At 42.4% G+C, this 24,362-nt stretch overlaps 2 long non-coding RNA genes across 2 annotated transcripts; one reads left to right on the forward strand and one right to left on the reverse strand.

Moving 5' to 3' along the window:
- Window positions 1–333: 333 nt before the first annotated feature.
- On the reverse strand, window positions 334–4,191 carry LOC143443204 (uncharacterized). The gene is made up of 2 exons (XR_013111970.1): window positions 3,704–4,191; window positions 334–581 (listed from the first exon to the last, which is right to left on the reverse strand). It is a non-coding gene; the product is annotated as an uncharacterized LOC143443204 (long non-coding RNA).
- Window positions 4,192–4,750: 559 nt separating this feature from the next.
- On the forward strand, window positions 4,751–23,544 carry LOC143443205 (uncharacterized). Its single transcript, XR_013111971.1, has 3 exons — window positions 4,751–4,961; window positions 7,672–7,814; window positions 23,270–23,544. It is a non-coding gene; the product is annotated as an uncharacterized LOC143443205 (long non-coding RNA).
- The last annotated feature ends 818 nt before the right edge of the window (window positions 23,545–24,362 follow it).

A 24,362-nucleotide genomic window follows, 5' to 3' on the forward strand; every position in this document is an offset into this window, starting at 1 on the left:
TTAGCCTTACTCATTTGTACATGTATCCAGGACTGACCACTTGAGATTGGACAGCCTATTCAAGAGTTTGTCCTTGGAGTAAACTGATTCATTTTCTTTCAAGTCATTGATCACCTATAGGTAGGACCTTGTGAGTTTTCCCCCATCCACAATATCCTCTGGTAGTGTTGTTATTCTGGTCTTGTTGAGATTTCCTGGGTGCATTTTCCTTGTCATGCCTAGGGGATACTAGCATCAGGCATCCTGTTCCTCTGACTTACAATCTTCATAATGTTCAGTGAGCTTTAGTGGTGTTACATGTTACATTGCAGATGTATCAGTCAGGGTTGGACATTCTTTTTTTTTTTTTTTTTTTTTTTTTTTGGTTTTGGCTTTTTCGAGATAGAGTTTCTCTGTGTAGTCCTGGCTGTCCTGGAACTCACTCTGTAGACCAGGCTGGCCTCGAACTCAGAAATCCGCCTGCCTCTGCCTCCCAAGTGCTGGGATTAAAGGCATGCGCCACCACTGCCCGGCTGGACATTCTTCTTGAAGGATGTTTTTTTGTATTTTTACCTATTGTTGTCCTCTGTAATAGTCTTCTTCTGTTGCAAAAAAAAAAAAAAAAAATTTCAGATACAGATTTTTGTGTAAAAAAAAGTTTTGGAGTGAAATATCTTAGAAATGAAACAGGTTCGGGACAGTTATGCTAATGGAAATGAAAAACATTAGTAGGGAAAGGAGATAATTATGAAGAAGGTAGGGTAAGTGTTCCAGATACCTAGAATAGGTACTTAGTGGCCAAGAAAAACAAAAACAACAAAAATCTCAATTATGAAAGAAAAGTCTCTATGATATCATATGATCTCTAGAACTTTCCCTAGGTTATTGATTCTTAATCAATACCACATCACAGCATACTGAGATAAAGTAACAAAAATGAAAAAGAAACAACTTTAATTATTTTTACATACTTCCTAAAAAATTACAAAGAACATGTTATGTTCTTTCTTGCTACTTATTTTTTTTTTTTTTTTAAATCAAGTCTCTCTTGGCAGCCTAGACTGGCCTCAAACTCTTTTTTTGGTGGTGGTGGGGGGTGCAGGAGGAGGTTTCGAGACAAGGTTTCCCTGTATATCCCTGGCTGTCCTGGAACTCACTCTGTAGACCAAGCTGGCCTAGAACACAGAAATCTAGCTGCCTCTGCCTCCCAAGTTCTGGGATTAAAGGCGTGCACCACCACTGCCTGGCTGGCCTCAAACTTATCTTCATGCCTAGTCCTGGGAGTATAGACATATGCTACCATACTTACTCTTTATGTTCTTTATTTAAATTTTGGTGTGTGCGCGTGTCTTCTTTTGCATGTGTATACATGTGGAGGAAAGAGTTGATGCTTGGTGTCTCCATCCTGTTTTTGATGCAGGGTCTCCCCTGAATCTGGAGTTACTGATTCTGCCAGACAAGCTGATCAGCAAGCCCCAATGATCTTTATTTCTGCCTCTCAAGTGCTTGGATTGTACAGGGATTTGACAATGCTGTGCCCAACACTAGGATCGGAAAAATTCAAACTCAGATCCTCATGTTTGTATGACAAGCACTCTACCAACCCAACCTCTTCTGAGCCCTCCATTCCTCCTTCTGCTAACACTTTCTATGCTCTTAACCACAGAGGCTAGCTTTAAAATGACAACAAATATTTCTGAGTTGTCGGAGAAGGAAATAACTGTTAGATTTAGAAGTAAAAGCACACTTATCCAAAAGGACAGGAAGATGCACAAGTCGTGTGTCTCCATAGAAACAAAACTGATATGAGATGTATGGAAACATACCAGATGGGAATTTATTGGGGAATTGGCTGTGCTAGTATAGCAGCTAAGAAGTTCCATGACAGGCACAACAGGCCAAGCTGGATGCTCTGGGATGCATGTTTGGGGCCCAAACCCTGAGAATCTAGGGAGGAGGCTGCTGGTGAGAGTCCTGGTGTCTATACTTCTGATGCACTTAGGGGGAGGGTTAGCATGGCAGATCAGTTTTCCTCCTGTATCTGCTCTGTCTAGTCCTCTGGCTGTAGACACTAGACAATGTTTTCTCCTGGTACACAGTCTCCTGTCACCTCCTCTTGGTTTTTTTTTTGTTTTTTTTGGGTTTTTTTTTTGTTTTGTTTTTTTGAGGCAGGGTTTCTCTGTGTAGCCCTTGGCTGTCCTGGAACTCACTCTGTAGACCAGGCTGGCCTCGAACTCAGAAATCCACCTGCCTCTGCCTCCCAAGTGCTGGGATTAAAGGCGTGCGCCACCACCACCCGGCCTGTCACCTCCTCTTGAAATACGAAACAGAGGCACCTAAAGTCTTCAGGCAGTTCTCCATCCAGCCAAGGGCACAACAAAATTGGCCATCACAGGAGGCGAGCAAATTGCTGCTAATTTTCAAAGCACTTAGTGAGGTTTCTAAGGCATTCTTAGCTAAAGAATCACAGGGAGCTGGGTAGTGGTGGTGCACTCCTTTAATCCCAGCACTTGGGAGGCAGAGGCAGGTGGATTTCTGAGTTCAAGGCCAGCCTGGTCTACAGAGTGAGTTCCAGGACAGCCAGGACTACACAGAGAAACCCTGTCTCAAAAAAAAAAAAAAAAAAAAAAAAAAAAAAGAATCACAGGGAAATCACCCTTCCTTTGAAGTCTCTGCTTTACTGTAGTGATATGAAGAGTTACAAATGTAGAGCCTAGGGCCTTGGGGACCCTATTTCTGCCCATACATTTTGTTTGATTTATTATTATTGTGTGTATGTGTGGTTGCATGATGTGTGCACTTGGCATGGTGTGTGTGAGTATCTCTGTGTGTGTCTCTGTGTGTGTGTGTCTCTGTGTGTGTGTGTGTGTGTAAAACTTTATACAGTCAGTTGTCTCCTGGGTTCTGGGGATCAAACATGGGTTGTCAGGCCTGTGTTATCATGCAGAAAGTGTTTTGCCCATGGAGCCATCTCACTGGCACCTACTGCTACCTTTTGTCTACATCTTTAACGTTTTTATATCTTGTTTTTCTATTGGTTGAAACAGATAATTGAATTAGAAACTGTACTGTGGTTAAGCAAGGCTAAAATAGTTGCCTTTTTAAACTTCAAAACATTATATATATATATATATATATATATATATATATATATATATATATATATATTTTAAGGAGAAAAGCACTAAACAATGAGGACTTAGGTTCAAGCTGACTAGAAAAGAAAAAATGCCCCAACACTGACTCTGAACCATTTTTATCTGCTACATTCCAGAGCAAACCTAGCACAGACTCAAGAGGAAGCAAGAATCAGCACTTCATCACCAACTCTACAGGTCCTGCCAAGTCTTGGCATGAGCAAACAAGTGGAAGGTTTTGTTCTATTTCTTTCAGACACAGAGACAATGTGGCCATACTCTGTGAGTAGAGCAGACAGCCAACTGAAGCACTTCCCAGGTAGCAGGAGGGGTCAGTGGCCCACATACACTAAGGAAGACACCGGATGCTGGCCCCGTTAGCTAGGGTGCACGGTGTGGTTCTTGGAATAAGGGAAAACCTAGCACAACCTGGCAGATAATAAGATGTTCTCTGGCCCCCAAAGGCAGAGGTGAAGAAAACACAGAATTTCTTATGGATGATAGGTGGTGCCTTCTTTAAATATAAAAGGCGCCCCAAATCATGAAGTTACTAGTGTTCTTTTTAAAAATTAATAAAGCAAACAAACCTTGCTCCATGTGTGCTCTAGTGAGAAGGCTGCCAGTGTCACCATGGACTTGGGACCTCACAGGGCTGCACAGAAGACTCCAAAAGCAAGGGCTTTCTGTTCCTGTGGGAGGCTTGCTCCTGAGACATGCTTCATGAAGTCCTTACCTCAAACGGGATATACAAGGGCACACACAAAATCTTTTAAATCAAAATTTTGATTCTGAGATGGTTACTTACACTTTATCCACAGTTGTCACAAGCGATGAAGAGAGATCCTGTGCACCTTTTACCCACCAAAGTAAAAGTTTGGACCACTAGAGTTCATAACCAGATTAAGGCAGAAAACATTTCAAAGTTCCCCCCCTTAGAGTCACCCAAATGCCTACCAGGGACACCTCGGCTTTAATCCTGACAACCGCCATTTATGGTCTCTATTTCAATAATGGTGTTGCTTCCAGAATGCTCTGAAAGTGATAAGTGTACTCTTTTTTTCTCCATTAATTAATTAATTTATTCACTTTATATCCTGATCGCTGCCCCCTTCTTCCTGGTCCACACTTCACCCAGTCCTAACCCTCCTCCTCCCTTCCCTTATCCTCTGAGAGGGTGAAGGCCCCCTCTGGGTATCCCCCTTCCCCACACTAGCACTTCAAGTCTCTGCAGGGCTAAACATATCCTTTCCCAGTGAGACCAGACATGACAGCCCAGTTAGGGGAACAGGATCCTCAGACAGGCAACAGCTTTAGAGACAGTCCCTGCTCCAGTTGTTGGGGAGCCCACAAGAAGATCAAGGTGCACATCTGCTACATATGTGCAGGGAGCCTAGGTCCAGTTGTGTACTCTCTTTGGGTTGGTGGTTCAGTCTCTGAGAGCCCCCAAGGGTCCAGGTTAGTTGACTCTGTTGGTCTTTTAGTGAGTTTCTATCCCCTTCCGGGGACTCCATCCTTCCCCCAACATCTCCATAAGGCTTCCCAAGGTCCACCCAATGTTTGGCTGTCTGCCTTTGCTTCTGTTTTAGTCAGCTGCTGGGCGGAGCCTCTTAGAGGACAGTTACACTAGGCTCCTGTCTGCAAGCTTAATAGAGCATCTTCAATAGTGTCAGGGATTGGTGCTTGTCCATGGGATGGGTCTCAAGTTGGGCCAATTATTGGTTGGTCATTCCCTCAGTCTCTGCTCCATCTTTGTCCCTGTACTTTTTGAAGACAGGACAAATTTTGGGTCAAAAGTTTTGTTGGTAGGTTGGTGCTCTTATCCCTCCACTGGGTCCTGCCAGGCTGGTAAGTGAACTCTTATGTAAACTTTGTCATAGGTGTACTTCATCCAATATAAGATTCTAGAGATTAATTCATACCAATGGCATGGATAAGTAGGATTTTTTTCCCTTTTCATTGCAGAGTTGTGTTATGTAATATGGACTTAGTATTGTTTGATTAATGGGCCACTTGCTGAAGTACAACTGGGTGGTTTCCAGTGTGGGGCTAGGACAAATAAAACTGCTATCAATGTTTGTACATAGGTTATTGGTGTGAACACAAGCCTTTATTTTTCTGGGATAAATGCCAAGGTATGCAATTCATTATTGGGTTGTATGTTAGTTGTATATTTAGCTTATTAAAAATGCTCAAACTGTTTTCCACAGTGGCCATATCGTTTTTATGTTCCCACCAGCTACCTATGTGTGAGCGATCTGGTTTCTCTCCACCCATATGCAACATTTGGTAACTATTTGTAACTATTTGTTACTTTAGTCACTACCTTCTTCCCTCAGTGCTGAAAATTAAGCCTAGGAGCAAATCAAATCAAATGCTAGGCAAATGCTGTACAACTGAGCTACATCCTGGCCTCTCCTGTCTTCATTCTGATGGATACAGTAACACAGTGAGCTGTGGTTTTAATTTGCATTCCCTGGAGGGCTCCCTGTGCTGAGTATCATTATATTCTGCATCTTCTCATGCACTTACTTGTCAATGGATATCATCTTCAAGTTGGGCCAGTTACTACTTCATTACTTTGGCCCCTTTTCTAATTGAAAAGCCTTCCGAAGACATTGGATTTTGTGAATTCTTCATATATTTTTGATACTAGTTGGTTGGGAACATGGTTTGTGAGTATTTTCTTTTAGTTTGGAACATGTATTTTCATTTTCTGAACAAGTCCACAAAATAGTTATTTATTGAGACAAGGTAGCACTGAATTTGCTGTGTAGACCAGGCTGACCTTGAACTCACAGTAATACATCTCCTTCTACTTCCTGGATGCTGGGGTCTGGGTGCTGAGTGCAAGGTGTTCATCCCCATATCCAGCTTAAGATTTTTGTTTCTGATGAAGTGAGCTCTTAAGTTTTTCTTTTGATGCACTATGTGAAGTCTATGGATTCTATGCTTCGTTCCAGATCCTAAGATAGTTTTCTGTTTTTGAGCCTGCAATCCATTTCAAAAAAATGTCATAGCTATTCTAGTTCATTTGTTTTTAATAGAGATTTTAATTTTCTTTGTATCTACCAGAGACATTTTAAAAATAATTAAGCTAAACCTTTAGATTTGAGCACATTGGCATTTTGCTGTGGCAAATGATTGCAAATCCATGGGTACTGCACACACTTTCCTTTAGATCTGCTGTGATTCTTTTGCTCTACACAGATCCTGAACATGTCTGCTGTAACTATCTTACTCTTTAAGCGATTACAAATGTTGTATCATTATTCCTGGTCTTCATTACTAATACTATTAGTTTTTCTGTTGTTACCATGTTGTAGGCTCACTTATTAGTTAAAGGAATTTGAGGTTAACTCCTTGGAATGTTCTGTGTTGACAATCATGTAGTATGAAAATAGGAATCGACCACAGTCTGTCTGTCTGTCTCTATGTCTGCCTCTCCCCCTCTTTCCCTTCTTGGATGATTTTATTTCTTTCTCTTGCTTTAATTACAATGGCTAGAGCTCCCAACACTGTGTTGAATAATGATTCGAGCAGTCATCCTTGCTTTGGTCCTGATGTTCTTCCAGAAAAAGCATTATGAGAAGAAGCACACTGCTAGCTATAGGTGGCTAGGATGTTTCCATTTGGTTTTACTTTTTCAGAAAGTTTTATATTTTTTTAATCCTGTAGCAGTATTAATTTTGTTACATGGTTTTTTTCCTGCATCAGCTGACATGATTCTTTAATTTTTTTCCTTTTCTTCTCTCTTAATTTAATTAATTAATTTAATTAATTAATTAATTTAATTACATTACATGAAGAATTCCACTACTTTGTCAACTTTACAATCTTAGAGCAAATTTAATTTATAGTATATTACTTTTATACATGTTAAACTTTATATAGTATTTTATATAATTTTTTGCACTTAAATTCATGAGCTGTACTGGTCTATATGTCTTTCTTAGATTTTGCACTGCTAGTGTCTAGCTTCAGTATCAGGGTAACACCAACTTCATAAACTATCCTTTCTTATATTTCCAAGAAAATATGAAGTAGAATTGGGCTTAATCATTTAAATTTTGATAGAATGCTGTTGTGAAACCTCTGGGCCTAGAAATTCTTCCATTCAGGTTTAAATGTTTCTATTATGAATTTTTAAAAAAATAATTCACATTTCTTTTATTTCATGTGCCCCCATTCTTTTTCAATTAACAAAGTACCATAAAGGAGCAGACTCAAATAAAGAAAACTCATGCTCCCATATCCCAGCTGGCACGTTGAGACCAGCTGGATGCAGCCCTGAGCATCTGTGTCTTGTTGGCTATGGTCTCCTCCCAGCCCAGGTGTGTTGACTCAGCTTTAGGACTAGGCTTCAGTCTCAGCCTCCTACTTAATCAGCCTTGCCCAGAACCTGGCCTGGTCAGCTGCCAGTCTCTTCCCCCATCCCTGGTCCTCCTCCTTACTCGTTCGTTGTTCCTGGAACTTCAGTGTTGCATCTTACGCTTTGAGAGTCTTCCGCTGTTTACTTTTGCTGCTGTGACACTACCTCCTTGTTGTTATCTTCCAGGAAGTGGATTTCTGTTTAATTCAAGTCTGACCACTATACTCTGGACTGTGGAACACCCTGGAGAGATCAACCCTGTCACCCAGGTCAACAGCTTCTTTTGGAACCTGGCTTCCTCTGTTTCCATTCTCACACCAAGGCTTTAGGTATATAAACCAAGCTGTCATGGATTTTAAACTATATATTTGACCAAGTTGTTGTTAATATCAATAATTAATTAGTCTTTTTGAATATCAGTTAGCTAAAATATCCTAATTTCTTTACTATACTCACATGGCATAGATAATTTCATGCATGTTTTCTCTTCTGCTTTGTCTTGTTTTGTTAAGACAGGGTTTCATGGAGCACAGGCTAGCCTCCACTTAATGTGTAGCCCAAGATGACCTTCAACTTCTGATCCTCCTGCCTCTACCTCATGAGTGCTGGGGTTACAGGTGCATGTCACCATGCCTGGGTTTATGCATTGCTGGGGACTGAACCCTGGGCCTCTTACATACTAGACAAGCACTTTACCAACTATGCTATACCCCAGCCTTCTTTTTAAATGTCCAATACCACCCATAGGGTTCTCAATCACAAAAGATATATCAGATGCATCTACTAGTATGAATAAAGAAATGAAAAGGATATTTGTAGAGAGAAATCAGGATAGGCCTAAGGATGAAGGTAGAGGACTCTGGGAGCAGAACACTCATGTTCTCCTTCCTGCACAGGTAGCATTCACATACAGATGCACTGGGCTTGGTGGTCCAAGAGTTTCTTATAAAGGATTTAAGAAACAACAGAGAAAAACTTAAGAAGAAATAGGCTTATTTAAGAAAATACTTCCTTAAAAGGGCCAGAATGTACCCATTGAGCTGCTGCATGACCCAAACTCTTAAATGTTGGGGTCTTCTGGGTTAAAGGCAAGTCTCATGCTAATTCTAAACACATAGCTGAAAATTAGAGGGGTCTGACCAAATATGCATCTTTTAGAGGTAGGATGGTGATTTGGAAGGAGGTGCATATATACAATGGCAACTCTAAAGGAAAGTCCCTAGACACTCTTCCTGATCGTTCAGATCTGTGCAATACCCAGCACACTGACCCAGCAGCACACCAAGCCCTGCAGTGTGGACCCAAGCCATGGCCATCAGGCCAAGTGTTTAACTTACTGTCCCTGTCCTTTTTAACATCCCATATCAAAAGCACTGGGGATGTTGTGGGAAAACTGATGATTATGCTTGCCTGGTGTCTCTGTCACTTCATGGCATCTGCCGATTGGGAGGCAGCTATTCCTGAGATGCTACTGTTCCAGAGCATTACAGCTTCAGCAACTGTGAGGCCAGAGAATACACACATTAACACAAATGAAATCACAGTTGGGAAGGGAATAAAGGTTTATATTTTACATGAGACCAAATGTAGCTTTTGCCTTAAAACATCTCAGCATATATGTGAAGTCCCATACTTCTTACAAAATTGGATCGAAGTATTGGGTACTTTCTCAATACAATGAGCCCAAAGCCATGTTTACAGAATCCAGCTGTGCAGCTTGGACTTTATCTTCTCCTAACGTACACCCCAAAGGATATCATAACAAAATAGAAACAGTGATAACTCATTGATAACTGAGTGATGTGATCCACCACCAAATGGAGTCTACCTACCTAACACTGCAAACCCCAGAGCCAGAGATGCTAGTGTACTTGGATGACTGAAGCAAGAGGATTGGGAGTTCAAAGCCAGCCTAGGTTATGACAAAATAAGAAATAAAGAAACAATGAAAACCCCTGGCATGTTTTCAATGTTGAATGTTTTTAGTTGTTCATCATATTTTTCTTTTGGTTCAAGAAAGCAGGGATGTTCCACACTGCCCTGGCTTGAGGTCCATGCTGCTTTATTTCAGAGAAGGAAGGTTGGTTCTGTGAGATCCTCAGAATTGCATGCGCAGTGCAGTCTTACAGGACCCTACATGATCTGTCAACGTCCTCTTCATCTTCACTTGAGCCACACCCTACAGGCATTTTCTGCTTGTCAGGGAGCTTGGGCCACTCCTGCCTCTGCCTGAGAAACACATGGGGTCTCCGGAGAAACTCTCTAAGCAGAGGATGCAGTATGTTCTGAGCCAGAATAAACCTCTAATTAGTGAGAGAAGGCTAGACAAGGTGAAGGTGTGAGGGAGGGGTAGGTTAGACAGTGGATAAATGTGTGGAGTGCATGCTACATCCATTCTGGAGTCACTAACTGACCAACCCAGAGAGTAACATGATAAGAATGGGGCTTAAGAGCATCCCAACTTGCTTATTTTTTTTTAAAAGACAGACAATGAATTGAAACAGAGAAGCCATTCTCAACCCCCAGATGATTTTGACTACAGTGAATATTCGGTTTTGTCCGGAGGTGTTTGAAGTTATGATAACTGTGGGCAGAGTGGAAGCCAGGAACGAGGCTCATACCCTGCTAAGTGCAGGGTGCTCCCTCACAGTCAGATCCCTACAAGAATCAACAGAAGTGCAGCTGAGAAACCTGTTGGTCAGGAAGGAAGCTGCCTAGGCTGCAGAGAGTTGCTATAGTGTCTAAATAGATGGGACATGTTGTGGCTGGAGGCAGCTTCAGGATGTATCACAAAGCAGAAAGGAGGATGTAGCTTCTGTGAATGGAGACAGAAGAGAAGAGAGTTTCTGAGCAACCATGTCTACAGGGAGTTTACTCACCCCAATGTAGATACTTGGGAGATGCATGTGCTGTAGGTGGGAGGTGAGAAGCATAGACTTCTATTTTTGGATATGTCTGGTTTGAGATAACCACAATACACTCAAGTGCATGGTGATGCTGAATGGGGGTGTCAGGACTAAATGTCAGGACATTGGGGTCTTCAATGAGTGTGTAGTTTTGTAACCATCAAAACTGGTGGATCAGTGTCTTAGAGTTACTATTGCTGTGATCAAACACCATAACCAAAGCAACTTCAGGAGGAAAAGGGTTATTTGACTACATATTCCAAGTCACAGTCCACTGGGGAAAATCAAGGCAGGAACTGAAACTAGGCAGGAACCTGGAGACAGAAGCTGATTGCAAAGGCCAGGAATGGCACCGTCCACAATGAGCTGGGCCCTCCCCCATCCATCACCAATTAAGAAAATGCCCTACAGGCCTTCCTACAGCCAGATCTTAGGGAGGCATTTTCTCATTTGGCGTTCCCTCCTTTCAAATGACTCTAGTTTTTGTGAAGTTGACACAAAACTAGCCAGCATATTTAGGGAATTATAGGAATACCAAAAAAAAAAAAAAAAAAAAAGTCTCAGGGTAAAACCTTGAGGCTTCCTTCATTCATTAATCTCTCTATCTCTCTCTCTGGTTTTGTGGGGGGGTGGGGGTGTGTGTGGGTGCGTGTATAAACCAAAACCTTGAGTATTATTCCTGAGGTGCCATTCACCTTTTTCTTTTGAGACAGGGTTACTTACCTGAAATTTGGCAAATAAGAAAGACTGGCTGGCCAGTGAGTCCCACAGGCCTGCCTGCCTCCACTGCCAGAATGCTAAGAATGTAGGTTCTGATGATACAGGTCCTCCAGCTTGTAAGACAACTACATTAATAATTGAACCATCTCCCCACCCCAAAACATTCATTTTTGCATATATAATACGGTAAGGGAAAATGCTTTGAATGGATGATGAAAAAAACACTTATAACCTCAGAGCAAAGTAGTATTTTCTAATTAATTAATTTATTAACTTTACATCCTGATTGCAGCCTGCCCCTCAGTACTACCCTTACACATTCTTTGAGGAGAAGGGAAGCCCTCCTTAGGTACTATACCACCCTGGGATATCCAGGAGAACTAAACACATCCTTTCCCACTGAGGCTCAAAGAGGCAGTCCAGTTAGGGGAAAGGGAGCCAATGACAGGCAACAAAGTCAGAGACAGCCCCAGCTCCTATTGTTAGGGAACCCACATAAAGACCAAGCTACACATCTGCTACAAATGTGTACGAGGCCTAGGTCCAGCCCCTGCATGATCTCCAGTTAGTGGTTCAGTCTCTGGGAGTCCCGTGGGCCCAGGTTAGTTGACTCTGTAGGTCTTCTTGTGCTGTCCTTGACTCCCCCCACCCCACTTGCTCAATTCTATCCCTATTCTTCCACAAGACTCCTCAAGCTCTGCCTGGTGTTTGGCTGTGTGTTTCTGCATCTGTTTCCATCTGGGGCTGGATGAAGCCTATTAGAAGACAGCTATGCTGGGTTCCTATCTGTATGTTCTTGGTGCTGTGGGCCTGGTGAAGGTGGGCAAAGAGGTTGCAAAGTTGGTCTTGATGTTAAAATATACTACTGCTTCTTTAGTGCTACCCTGTGGCTCTCTTCAGCAAGTATGCAATACAAGAAATGTGCTGCTTCTTATCAGAGTAACCAAGGGCCTAAGGTGGCCTATAGACTAGTAGAATTGGGCCAGGCTACATGAAAAGGAGCACTGTGGAGATTAAAGAATCTGAACCAATCCCTTTCCTGACATTGACCATAGACTCTAGTCACCAAAGAGTTCTAGTGCTGAAGCTCTTTGCTGCCTGACGACACTCAGCAGAAATCTGTTTTATGGCTAGCATTTGCTAATATTTTATATAGCTGGTTAACTCATAGAACATTAATCCTGAATAACTGTAAATATAAATATCAGACATGGGTCTCTGCTTAGCCACACTTCAGTTAGGATGAATTAGCCATGAAGTCTATCCATGTATTTCTTCATGAAGTATGTTTTGAGCAAAGCTTGCTATTGAGTCAGTTTAGCAACAGCTCAGCATTCTGGACCTCTGTTTATCTATGATAGCGTGATCAGCGTCATCAACTTCCACCACCCTCAGGTGACATCTACTTCCCTTGACCTGTCTTCAGCAAGATCCTGAGGCTTACTGGCTAAGAGGAGCTCCAGCCAAGTGAGAGAACCTGTCTCAAAGAGACAAGATTGACAGCTCCTGAGACATAACAGTGTGTGTGTGTGTGTGTGTGTGTGTGTGTGTGTTGTGCCAGAGGAGTATACACACACACACACACACACACACACACACACACACACACTGCACATACCTATATACTGAGAGTGGTGGGGTTGGGGAAGAAGTTCTCTCTCAAGGTCCTTCCTATCCTTCTGTGAGTCACAATTCCTTCTGAAGTCTGGTCCTAGATGACGTTAGTGGTATCTGCAGATGATTGTGCAAGAAAGCCTCCAGCAGGAGAGAGGGAACCCTTTTCTGGTTCATGCCTTGATTGTGAACTTCAAATTGCTTACTCTTTCTGAACCTTGTTTTACTTACCTGTAAAATGGGAATCGCCATACTGAACTGCTAGTTTTTTTATCGTTAAGGAACCTGACTCATGTCACCCATAAAACAGGATAAACAGGTTTTTTTATTTACCTCCAAACAACACCATTATCACTGAATTCAAGTCATAATTGATGGTTGCTCTATGGTTGATACTTGAGATGAATTATGCATTCAAAGATACTTTTAAAAGCCATAGGATTAACCCTCAGTTGTATTCTGTAAGTCGGCTGGGAATGGAAACACCATTTGTAACCTTATTCTGAGCACCACACGGGGATTAGCTTTAAGGGAGGAATTCTTTGTAATATGAGGACCCTGAGCAGTATGTCTGAACAGATGTCTCTGAAATTCCTCCTTCTTCAGAGACAGAAACTGACAGCAGAGAACTCAGGGAGAAAGCCTCAATTCATAATCAAGGTCCTTCCATTTATAACAGGCTGCATTCAACACCACTGAAAACACTTCAATAGGAGGCTGTCTCGTGCAATCTTCTGCCTTGAGCCATTTATTCCAGGAGGGTTGTGACTCGCCAGCTGCTGGAAACTACTGCTACCGTGGGTTTCTGTGACAGCTACGCTAGGTTCTGCTTCCTTTGGGGACATTTCATTTAATTATAGCGCAATAGTAGCATCACACGTATTCTTCTGGAGCAGATACATTTAGATCTTTGCTGTCTATGGAAACAGCTTGGAGAAAATGTGTGGTGTTTGCTTACAGAGTTTTGCAGCTACAGACTAACACCACTGCTATTTAAAGTCTCCACACTTAGCTCCATTGTAAGCTCTTAGCTTTCTCTTAGCTAGCGATACAGCTTTCTATCCAGATAGGAAAGGAACCCAAAGAATAGTTTCCACGCCAGCAGGCTGTGGAAATGAGGCATGGCATTAATTGCTGGCTGTGGAATTCCACCTGGAGACAGTTATTTTCACCAAAGAGAAAGAATATAAGCTGAAACAGACTTTGGACTTGGTCACGATCCAGAGACACGATCCTGGTACTCTAAGCTCTAGTGTTTGTTCTCGCTTCATCTATTTATAGCTTCATCTTGGCCTGCAGTTGCTGTATGGGCCCATGGCAAGACATTCTCACAACAGACTAGAATGAAGAAAAGTAAGTGGAGCTGCTGAGACAGAGCCACACAACTGTCCAGGAACTGCACGTCCGCTATGGAGCCGAGCACCTCATTTTTCATGTATAAAATCAAATAGATTTTTAAGGATGTCTAAGTAAGGAGAAATAACAGCATGAAACAGAACCAGTGGGGAAAGTAGGCTAAATCAGTCCCAGATATGATGGTGCTAACTTAGAAAAGAGACAAGAACTTTAAACAGTGTGAAAAACAATAGTGTAATCAGAGATATTAAAGAGAAGACTAAATTTGACAACCAGAAGGAGTTGCCAGAACGGAAGAGATCGTTTCTAGTTTCCAGGTGCTTGTTATTTGTATATGCGTGCCCACGGAAGTGAACACACACGGAAGCTAGAGGCCAACCTCATTGTCGCCCTCAGTGGATCTCATTGGCCGAGAGCTCACCGTGTAGGCCAGAAGAGTTGGCTAGCAAACCCTAGAAACTCCCCTGCCACCACCTTTCCAGCACTGGGATTACAAGGAACTGCCACCATGTCCAGGTTTTAAAACCTGAGTTCTGGGGATCAAACTACAGCTCCCCTGTTCTGTGGGGCAAACACTTTACAAACTAACCTGTCTCCCCCAGCTAGGCCATTGCCTTTTCAATAATACTTTTTTTGCTGCCCAAGGAACACATGTCTTTATCTGTTGCCTGGGATGGGTAGCTTATATTTTCTAACTTCATGGCTCCTAGAAAGCTTTTTCAGGCTGCCTGACTTCAAATCTGCCTAATTTATGGTTTCTTCTTTAAGAAAATAAAGAGAGTATTATTTTGACAGTTAGAATAACTTGAAACTGCAGAAAATGCAACGATGTATATATATTACATATGTACACACATTCATTTGAATATATATTTATTATATATATTATATATTATATATATTTATTATATATATATATATATATATATATATATATATATATATATTTCTTTGAATGAGTATATGTATGTGTGTGTGCGTTCCTTTGAAAGCCCTAGCAAAGTGGAAATGCATGATGCTGCTTGGAAGCTTGGGCCTCTGTTTCTCTCTCTTAATCCCACTTGACTCAGACTGCTGCCGGCTGCCTAAGAATTCTCTCCCCATGCTGGTCTTTCAAATATGCATCCTATCCTTCACTTTGTATACACTGGTGCCTGCCAAGCAGCACTTGGCGGAAAGGAGAAAGTACACACCACTCTGCAGGAGAGGAGGCTCTGGGCCAGGTTTCTGGTCTACCCACCAAACTGGCGCCTTCTTTGTAGAGCTGCTCCAGGAGCTGACTAAGACAACCTTTCTACTCCCGAACTGTTAATGACCCCATGAACTCTGATGGATTAAATCAAATTATACAGGCACCAAACCCTCCAGCTAGGTATAATGGCAGCTTGGAGCTTGCTGTGCACCACAAACTACAAACTACATAGTTATGTTAGCAGAGTACTTATCGGCTCCCATCTGTGTGCCCAAGGCTACACCTACATCCAAGAGGCTCAAGCAGCAGAGTCGTTACATGGGCAGGTAAAGACTGCCCATATCTTTACCTTATAATTTTGTTCAGTCTAAACTCAGCAGGTTCCAACCAGAATGTTCCTTCCTTGGGTCTGTGAGGCAGAAGACTCTGGGCTGCTTCCCTCTTTGGCTAAAATCACAGGCCCACTAGCCAATAGGAAGGTCTCCCCTGAGGCCAGGGTGGAGGATGGCATTGAAGGCAGGGAAAAGGAGAAGAAAACTTTCTAGGTGATTGTTATTTGGGAGGGAAAAAAAAGGAAGGTTCTAGAACACAGCTGCAAGGCACACACCAGAAGCTAATGTTTTCTGGCTTCTGCTATTACATTTTTGGTCTAGTGTGAAGCCTGAGACACTGCCCGTGTTTTGTGGCCTTATCCTCTGTCATTTTTTAATGAGGATAACTCCAAATTAGAATCGATCCTAAACCTTAGCAATTCTTCCCCTATCGTAAGTATTTTTGACAAAGGGAGGACAGTTGTCAGTCCTCCCAGGGAGTCTGGAACAGGGCGTGGTTCTTCTTTGGTCCATCTTTTAATTCTACCCACTCTACTCTTCTGTTCAGATCCTCTTGGGTTCTGGCATCAGAACAACTAGTGCTTCTCCTGGCTGCCTTGCTGCTCTGCCTCTCTGCCAGGTCTCCATACAGCCCAAGCTGGCCTTCAAGTAACTATCCTTCTGCCTAAGTTTTTTGAATACTGAGACTACCTGGCTTGGATCCTCCCTTTCCTTTTTCTTCATTTCTTATCTACTTCCTGGTACCCCCCACCCCCCTTTTTCCTCTTTCTGATCCCAATCCTTTCCCTCATCCACTCTCCAGAGTTTATGTTGCCCAATCTGGCCTCAAACTTATAATCCTCCTTTTTTTAGCCTCTCAAAACGCCAGGATTACAGGATCGCAACACCAAATTGGCTCAGTACTGGATTTCTCTGCATATAGAAATCAGGCATCCATGGTCTTTGGCCACCAAGACGGAAGCTGTAGACAAAGCCAAAGTAGAAAATAAACACTTCCCATGTTCCCACCACCGAGAAATAACAGCATGTCTGTATATGTACTTCTAATAGTGCATATGTGATTATAAAGAGGCATTATGATGCATGGTCAAGGTTTTGTAGAGTAGTTTTTCCCTTCTGTATGTGAAGTTCACCATTTTGTATCCCTAAATATACCGAGTGGACAAGGGTCTACATGAACTATATAATTCAGTAAACAATTCCTTATCATAAGATGCTAGCATTTCTTCCAACCATTTAACCATTAAAATTGATGCTTTGACCAGTGTCCTTGTAAATACACCTTTGTGCACACTCATAATTACTTTTACAAGGAACATTCTTGGGAGTCAAATTACTAGGTTATAAGTTATGCAGCCAATGAAATTGGTGTGTCTCCACTGGTATACTTTAGCAAAGTTGCACTAATTAAGAGCTCTCCAGTCTTGAAAGTAGCTGTTCCCTTGAAGCCCCCACCCTCACCAAACACAGTGTGATCATGTTGTTAGGTTTCCATAAACGAAAAAGAAGAAGCATCTTGCTGACAATTTCATGATTGTCGTGGATGATGACAAATGTTTCTTCAGACTTAACCTATATTGCCTACACATCTGTTTTGCCTATTTTCCTGGTGGAGCTGATATTTTTACTTTGTTTCGAGTTCTTTGTATATCAAAATGTTAAAAATGTGGGAAATGGTGGGTGATGGAGTCATTATTCCAAATGCAGGAATTGTTGCCAAAGGCTTTAAACAGAGTGATAGCTATGTGCCAGTGCTCATGCTCCTGGGAAGCCACCTTTCCAGTTTTGAAATTATAAGTTCTTCACATATAGACGATACCCACAAGGAGCATGAGGTAAGAACAGACAGCTAAAGACAGGCTGCCAGGAGCATCCATACTTTAAAAGGTACGGGTAGAGAAAACAGACTGACTATCCCAGATGTTACCAGAGATTCCCCAGGAACCAACCTAGAAGGTGCTCACATGGAAGGAAGAAGACAGATTTGTCAGATGTGACCACAGCACTAAAGGCAAAACCAGTACTAAGTAAGATCGGAGCTTTCAGGAAGCCCTGGGGTTTGGTAAACAGGATGTCCTAGTCTATTTGCCCACTGCTGTTTCAGTGGTGTAGAAGGAATGGAATGCAGAGAGGAGTGTTCGATAACGATCACTGAGAATCCCAGGCACCAGCCTGTGTGCTGACAGATTACAACAGCCCTCTTCTCTTTGTTCAGTTACAGCTAACTTGTGGACAGCATTTGGCTGGCCATTTGGTTCCATGGCCTCAGCTTGCTGACAGGCTGGACAGACTGTGGTATGTAGCAAAGAGCACCCCGTCTGCTCAGGCTGCTGTCTGCCTTTTTATATCATGATTTCCAATGTTAACTCGGAGTAGCTGTTCGGCCTCCAGTGTCCACTCAGCAGGTTAAGCTGTTTGCTGGTGTTTTCCCGGACACCTGTAGTAGGCCATGTGGTATTGAAGTGTTCTTTCTGGGACTGGGATGTAACTTAGTAGAACATTTGCCTAGCATACACAAAGCCCTCGCACTGCATAAACCAGCCATGGCGGCATGTGCCTGTAATCACAGCACTTGGGAGCTAGAGGCAGGAGGATCAGAAGTTCAAAGTAATCCTTACTACAGAGTGGCTTTGAGGTTAAGGTTAAGTTGAGCTACATGAAATTCTGTCTCAAAAAAAAAAAAAGTCTTTCTGAGGGATAAGTATATCAAATTTTAAAAGCTAAGATGGTTTGGAAGTACTCTTAGAGGTCAACTTTTGCTCCATTTTGTAGGGCCAGGTAGGTAATGGGGAATGATGATAGATTAAGCATCAAACACTAAGGAGAGGTAAAGCAAAGGTCAGTGCAAATGCAGGATTATAATAACTCTAAATCCTGATACCATTGGCTGCTATACAGGAAAGGTTGATGCGTGGGATTACGCTGTGTAAACATAAGTGCGGAAAAGAAGGGAACTCAGAAAACAAGAAATGTGAAAAGAAGCAGAGATTTTTTTTTTTTTTAACAGAGAAAACCTTCAAAGGAAGACTGAGAGTGTAAAGAAATAGCTTGAGGTAGGCAAAATGGGTTCTGTTCCTCAGCCTGTGACGATGAATTTGGCAGCAGCTGGCAATTTGTTTATACAAGCCAGCCAGCAGGCAGCAGGTTTGTTCAAAGGAATCCTATGACATGAGGGTACCCAGCTGAAAAGGAATCACAGGCCAGGGAGTAGCTGTCTGAGGCCCCGGCTCTTAGGAAATGCTCTGATGACCTAGTCAGCTCCTGAACTTTGCACCACACACAGCCTTTGGCAGGCAGAAAAAAAAAAAAAAAAATCCTGAGAATATTACAGGGTGATCAGAGGACATCTCAACTGGCAAGAACTCCACCCCTAATTTCTCAGAGTAAGACAAGAGCCTTCACTCTAGGTTGGTGGAAAAAAGGAAGAGAAAGAAGCAGCATCTAACAAAGCTGCCAGACTCACCCCAGGCTCGTGAACTGAAGAGAGTCTGTTCAGAACAAATCAATGAAAACAGCACAGATCTGTCTTCTGCTTGTGTCTGGGCACATTCTTCCACAACACTGCAATCATACACACTGAATGATAGGGTCAGAGCAGGGGATGGAGAGGGACAAACTCCTGTGATACCCTGATCTGGAGTGGCTAAACCCACTGGTGGCAGACACAGGATCACACCCCAGGCCCTCTGTTCCTGAGTCATTGTTGCTTTCTCTGTGTTTGTCTCTCTTCAAGTTACATGGAATGTTCTTTATTGATATAGTTGGCTGAATATTTATTATGCTTTCTATTTGTTGACCTTATTATTTTTTTTCTTTGTGTATGTTAGATGTCTCTGTGAATGTATCAGCGTTAATATGAATGTGGGCTTTTTGTGCACGCATGTATGTGTGTGTGCGATATCTGTGTGTGAATGCATGCGTGTTAATATGAGTGTGGGCTTTTTGTGTGCATGTGTGTGTGTGTGATGTCTGCGTGTGAATGTATAGGTGTTAATATGTGTGTGTACTCTTGTGTGTGTGTCGTTGTAGGAGTCAGGCATCAATGTCAGCTGTCTTCTTTGATTGATCTCATCTTATATCCTGAGACAGGGTCTCCCACTTAAACCCAGAATTTGCTGATTCCATTAGTCTGGCCAGCTATCTTGCTCTGGAGATCTCGGATCTCCATCTTTTCCTCACTGGGGCCACAGGCAGGTCATGACTCCTGCCTGGAATTTACATGGGTGCTGAGGATCTGAAATCCAGTCTTCATGTTTACCGAACAAGCCCTGTCTGCAGTGCGCATTTCCCTAGCCCCACGTTTTCCTCTTGTTTTACACTCCCTTTCTGCTTTATCTGAGCTTTAATTTCTTTTTTTCATGACTGGGGATTGAACTTACAGCTTCACTCAGTCTAGGTTATTGATTATTTTATAAAACTAAATTTTTCTTCTCTCTTAACATGTCAATACACTTTTAATTTTTTTTTTTTTTTTGTCTGTTACTTTCAAGTTTACGAAAGACATTCACAGCTAATCTAAGCCCATTCACAAACAGTACTGTGCCAACTCATCGGTGATACTGGCCATATAGCAGAGGTCTCCTCATCCAGTGTAAATAGCCAGCCTGTAATAGAGTATGAGCTGTCGTATTCTATTACATTGTTACTATAAGTATTGCGAACCATGTTTAATGTTGTTTTTCTTCTTTATTTTTGTCTCCTCTTCCCCCTCCTCTTCTTCTTTTTTGGCAAAGCAGGTCTGTTAGCAACATACTTTTAACTTTTTTGATGGGAGATGTCTTTATTCATCACTTTTAAAGGATAATTTTATTGGACAAGAATTTCTGCTTTGGTGTTTTTGTCTGTCCGTCTGTCTATTCCGTCTGTCTTATTACTGTTCGGAGCTTTCAGCAATTATCAAATAAAGTTCAGTCTTCCTACTAGCAGACTCCACTCCAGCCAGCTACACTTCTTGAAGCTCGCCTGCCTTTTAGGTTGGGGGTTTTCATTTGTCCCAGAAAAATTGCTGGGTTTCTGTTTATATAGTCTTTTTCTTGTTGTAAAGGTGGGGTGACAACTTTCAAGCTCCTTATAGGTCAGACCGGAGCACCGATATTCTTTATTTCCCATAAGGTTAGCTATATCTACTAAATAATGCATTGATTAATTTACTCAACAATGACACTCATTTCCACTTTTCAGTCCCTGTTATTTGACACTCTTCTTCAGAAATAATCAATAGAAAATTTGCAGTAATCGAAGCCTTTATTCTTCCATGTTCGCTGCCTGGGACATAGATATCTCACTACCAATTCAATAATAATTTCACTTAAGAGCCTTACCTTTTGGCTGTGTTACTGGACACCTAGGGAAAAGGCCTCATTTTACAACCTGTCGAATACCAGGAGCGGTACTGCATCTGAAATTAGGCCGATGGTATGCAAGTGGGATAGACTGAGCTTGGGCCATGTCTCCATCCCTACATCCCATTTGAGCACACTCCATACTCCTTTCCTCTACGCCATTCACTCACTCTGTCACTGGGTACTCAGTAAGTCCAGGCCATCGTTATCAACTTGGATCATTAACACTATTTCTGCTTTTAATAGTATTAGCCGAATGGGGGAAGAAAGAGAAAAGCAAGTCAAATCCACACAGCTGTGGTTACTAGATTCCTTCCTTCCTTCCTTCCTTCTTTTCTTCCTTCCTTCTTTCCGTCCTCTCAGCTCTGGCCACAGCTCAAACCCTGAAGCTTTGCATCATGCCACTCAGGTGTTGTACCACTAACCTCCTTTCCCAGACTGGCTTTCCCTCTTGTCTCACCTTCTTTCTTTGTTAGTTCTCACCACATTACTGTTTCTCAGTGTGTGCTCTGAGTACCATGGGCCTTCCAAACATGGGGAACTGACAGAATGCATGTCAATGGGCCTTGTCTCAGATGTGCAGAATCAGAACCTCCAGTGTGAATCCTCTGATAGCTCTTAGATGTTTTGCAACTTGGTAAATCCTCTGGTACCTGAATGGAAACTTGGGAAACAGGAAGATGAATGGATCACCTAGGATTCACTAATTTAGCCCAATGATGTATGCAGTGACAATATCAGAGAAAACATGGGACATTCCACAAAAGAGCTCTAAGAAAATGAAAACATAGACATCGAATGTAGTTGGCCTTCTATATCATTGTGTTCTTCATTCCACTGGTTTTGTATCAAAAAATATTAACCAAAAAAATAACTGCACCTGTACTGAACATGTACCAATGCTTTTCTTTGTTCTTATTCTCTAAAAATGGTGTAACATTTTTACACAGCACTGATTCCTACATTAGATGTGCAGATGTAAAGAGAGATGTATATATTCACAGGAGGATGTGCCTAGGGTTCATGTAATTTTACCACGTCATTTTATATAAGAACCTTGAGTGTCACTGGATTTTGGCATTTTTGATATTCATAATACCAATTCTGCCTAATAACAGAGGAGTGACTTGTCCATATAAACCTCTTAGCCAGCAGGGTTTTTTTGGTTGTTTGTTTGGTTTGTTGGTTTTGTTTTTTTTGTTTGTTTGGGTTTTTTTTTTTTTTGAGTATACATTCAATCATGTTAAATTTTACAGAGAATTTCAGTAATAATAACTTAATTTCTTTTCTAAAAATTAAAAAAAAACATATTATAGATGAAAGCACGAGCTCCAAGGGCAGGATAGATTAAAGACACTAGAGCCAGAATGCCAAATATTTTTGCAGCAAATATTCACTTTGTGGCAATGGGGACTGGAACTCACCAGTGTAAAACAGATGCCTGGTTAATAGATAAGCAGAGGTCAAAAGCTAAGTCAAGGTTAAAGGGCATGGGCCACAGAACAAAGGGTTCAAGGTCCAAACCCAGAGTGACCTCTAGTCTCCAGATGCCAGCGGGGACAGCACTGTGGGTACTATAAAGAACAAAAGTGTTTCTGAAGAGAAGGTAAGAGCTGCCAGGCTGTGCTGACAGTGGCAGAGGCTGAGGCTGCAGGGGAGAGGAAGCTCTCGGGAGACAATGGCTGTGGCTGTGGCAGGGAAGTGTAGAGTGGCCGTTTCCTTGAAAGGGAATGGAAAGGATAAGTCACCACCATGGGAGAGAGGACTTACTGGACGTTCTGGGAAGGAACATTGTGAAATACCAGCTCACATCTACTGTAGACACATTGACAAGGAAAAGTGACACCAAGCCAGTGTGTCCACTCTCCACTCTACATCCTTGACCTCCCAAGCTGAGCCTCTGAGATGTGGGCACTTATCCAGACAAGAAGCGGCAGTAACCAGATCAGGCTGAATGCATGTTTGGTGTATAACTTCCCAGAGAGACTCTCGTGTTCACTCTCAGTAATGAGAGAAAGGACAGCCCATAGCAACGACTCCACATATGTCCAGCTTGGCCGGGTTACACCACTGCGGTAGCCTGTGCAGCTTGTAGACAGCTTCAATGTCAGGAGTCTTGCCCCATCGTTTTTACTGCTCCTATAACCTTGGGAAGGGACCTCATGAATCTTGTTTCTTTTAAGTCTCCTGAGTCTCATGATCCTCTTTGATGCCCCCTGCAGGAAATATTTCAATCCAGAAGGAGAGATAGAACACTTACTGTTATGGTTAGTGATCCATATCCATGTGCCCTCTTTCTCACAGAATGTCCTCCCTTTCCAGACTGTGTCTTCCCCTTCATGCCTTCTGGTGGCGGGCATGCCCAGAAGACTCTGAAGCAGGGACAAGTCTTAGCTATGAGTTTCACCACGTGCCACATTGGCCCAGTGAAGTCTCCCAAGGACAGAAGACAGCGGTGCTCATTCATCCCTGTGGAAGAGTGAAAGGCCAAGTTCTCTTGACCCTGCTTTCTCTCTGATCTCACATCCTGTTGCTCACTATCTTCCTGCTCCACGAAGTTTCTGAGACCCTCAAATAGGTCACACACCCCCTTCTCTTTCGTGATTCTCTAAGACCCTCCATATATATTGTCTGCTCCTCCTCCTTTTCTCTTATCTCCATTTTAGATTTTAACCAGGCAGAACCTTACTATGTAGCTTAAGCTAGCTTGAACTCAGAATCCTCCTGCCTCATCCCCCTAAGTATGAGGATTACAAGTGTGTGTCATCATACCCCATACCATCCAAAATGTATTACTTAGCCAAACTACCTAATAAGTATTTACCTCCTATGTAACATTTCATGGGAAAGTTTGCCAAGAATATATTCTTAGTGAATAAGTGGAGAAATGAGAGTAGGCTCAGGAAAGAATATGTCAGTCTAACATGGGGAAGAGGAGAGAACAATGATTATTAGGATGGACCTAGTTTTGGCATTTAGTCTAGGTCCCTCCCCATAGTTACCTGGCAATGGCTAGGTATACCTGACTCATTATAAAAGAGGCTGCTTGCCCCCTCCTCACTCTTTGGCTCTCTTGCCTGCTCCTTACCCTCTCTCCATTCTCCTCCCCCCTCTCTATGGCTGGCCTCTACTCCTCTACTCCCTCTCTCTGCTTTTCTCTGTCTCTACTACTCCCTCATTTCACCTCCCCATGTCCTAAATAAACTCTATTCTATTCTATACTATACTATCCTGTTGCTGGTCTTTCAGGGAGAAGGGATGCCTCAGCATGGGCCCACAGAGACACTCCCTCCCTCCCCCCGACCACCACACTGTGCCTCCACATATCCCCAGTTTCTTTTTATTTTTATAAAACATAACACCTAGAAAATCTAGTTCAGATGAAGCCAGAAGACAGAGGTTCAAGAGACCAACA

The sequence above is a fragment of the Arvicanthis niloticus genome, chromosome 8 (assembly GCF_011762505.2).
Source record: "Arvicanthis niloticus isolate mArvNil1 chromosome 8, mArvNil1.pat.X, whole genome shotgun sequence".
NCBI classification, from domain to species: domain Eukaryota; kingdom Metazoa; phylum Chordata; class Mammalia; order Rodentia; family Muridae; genus Arvicanthis; species Arvicanthis niloticus.